At 34.6% G+C, this 2,035-nt stretch overlaps 1 long non-coding RNA gene across 2 annotated transcripts in view; it reads right to left on the bottom strand.

The window, feature by feature from the left end:
* Positions 1 to 533: 533 nt before the first annotated feature.
* LOC137657214 (uncharacterized) overlaps positions 534 to 2,035 on the bottom strand; it is a 48,084-nt gene continuing 46,582 nt past the window's right edge. The window contains exons 2-4 of one of the 2 annotated variants that reach the window (XR_011047137.1): positions 1,520 to 1,633; positions 1,127 to 1,299; positions 534 to 782 (exon numbers count right to left, since the gene is read on the bottom strand). This is a non-coding gene — a long non-coding RNA (uncharacterized lncRNA). The remainder of the gene's footprint in view (positions 783 to 1,126; positions 1,300 to 1,519; positions 1,634 to 2,035) is intronic. The other variant, XR_011047136.1, reaches the window with a different exon arrangement.

Genomic DNA, 2,035 nt, shown 5'->3' with positions numbered 1-2,035 from the left:
TTCTCAAAGGAACAATTCAGTGTATTGGGTAGCTCGCCTACCATGGTCCAAATCACCGTTACAAACAGTCGATATATCAGTTAACTAAGTAATGGCAAATGAAATAAGAGTAATGAATGAATAATTTAAATCGTTTTTATCATAAACGATAAACCAAGCCTACTTGATACTCATTCTGTAAAAAGATTTTAAAAATACATGAACTAGTTATCCAACGGGTTCTCTACGAACATGTGGCCGATCTAAATTTATAAGAAAAAATGAAATGCCAGACTATATCGTCCCTCAGTGAAGACAGTCAAAATTTAAATGAGCTACGTTCGATATTCTGCGATAGTTAAGCTAAGTTGGGTAACTTTTGAAATAGATTATCAAATACACAAGAAAAAACTAAACTTTTCTGTAGGAATATATTTAGATGACAAATAACTTCTGAATATCTAACAGACCATTATAATAAAGAAAATGATTGTCCATGTTTACCATCAATACAGAAAAAGACATGTCAAAGGTTTAGCAACTTTATATACAAAATTAAGAAATCCAAGATTTATGATGTTCACAGCGACGATAAGAAAAAGAAAAGGTCTTCAGATTCTTTCAAGAGCCAAAACGAAGAATATTGAAGAATTTACCATATCTCGGCCGTTTCAAATGGCACTTTCTAGAAAAGGAATTCTTCGCATTGATATATATCTGGCAGTTTTCCTAGACAAATCTCTGGACATGCTTTCTTGCTTTGGAAAAGCTTTGCACTGGAAAAGCACCGATCTGGACAAGACCTGCGAAAAATTAAAAGATTAACAGACCATTCTCAGATAAAATAAACTTAAAATCACGTCACTCAAAAACTGTCTTAAGACTGTATGGAATGCTAAAAGATATATGCACTGATGTCAAATTTATAAACACTATTTTACACTATTGCATAACTCACCATTATTACCAATTCACAAGATACAAAAATAAAAAGGTGTGCAAGCCCCCCTCTTGGCATACGGTAGACCAAAGTCTACCGTATGCCAAGAGGGGACATCCTCCCCACTCCAGGGGCACCGCCCCTGAAGGGGGAGGATTAGCTTGCACAAAAATGATTTAAATAAAAGAAAGACAGTTGTATGCTCACCTTTCCGTAACTGATGAAGATTATATTTACCAAAATCCTGAGCCAGCCACGCCTCCTTAAACTACAAGATCTAACAACCGATATCCATTATGACGTACATTCTCGAATTTAAAAGTCTTTGAAACCAAGTGCAAAGCCTAGTGGTCCAATATAAAACTTCAGTTCTGCATCTGCTGAAAAATAAGATTTAAGGATTTAAATTCGTGGAAACTTGTGTCATATTGCCATAACCATATAAAAATATTTTGGATTGAAACCCGGCGGAAAAACATAACGAATAGGTAATTAAAAGTAAATTTAAGCTTCTAAATATGATATACTATTAATGGGAAACACGTATATGTACAAGGACGAACAACAGCCGACTCCAATCGGAAAAAAATGTTAACTTACCGTCGCGCCGATTTGGAAATCAGGACAACTACCACTCCTCCACCTTCCTCCCAGCCCGGCTGTTCACTGAATGGCTGAGAATGCCATCAGTGCTCACACGTAAATTAAAGAACCCTGTAACAGAGGATTTAACTAAGACAACAAGTCAATTACTTTACTGGTAATATGATTGTTAGGATTCAAGTGGTACTCACCTTGAAATATGAACCTTTGCATATGCAATTTTATATCAGGTTCCTTTCACTTAATTTTCCCTGTAAATGAAAGGTTAAAGCATGACTATACTGATTCATAGGATGATTATTACTATGTCAGGAAGGATATATTCTTAGAATTTATGTTCAAGTTATATTGCATGATTTTCATGAATAATGATAGTTAAACGAAAAATTCACTTAGATCAAAACTTGACCCCGTTTAAGTTAACAGAAAATAAAAGTAAACTAATTAGTAGTTCATTTGCATTGGGAGTACTTTTTTATATGTCTATAGGAGTGTTACACTGACTTGGACTGT

Source organism: Palaemon carinicauda, chromosome 1 (assembly GCF_036898095.1).
Source record: "Palaemon carinicauda isolate YSFRI2023 chromosome 1, ASM3689809v2, whole genome shotgun sequence".
Lineage (NCBI taxonomy): Eukaryota > Metazoa > Arthropoda > Malacostraca > Decapoda > Palaemonidae > Palaemon > Palaemon carinicauda.
Note: the sequence above shows the minus strand (reverse complement) of the source record. Positions and strands in the feature narration are given on the sequence as shown.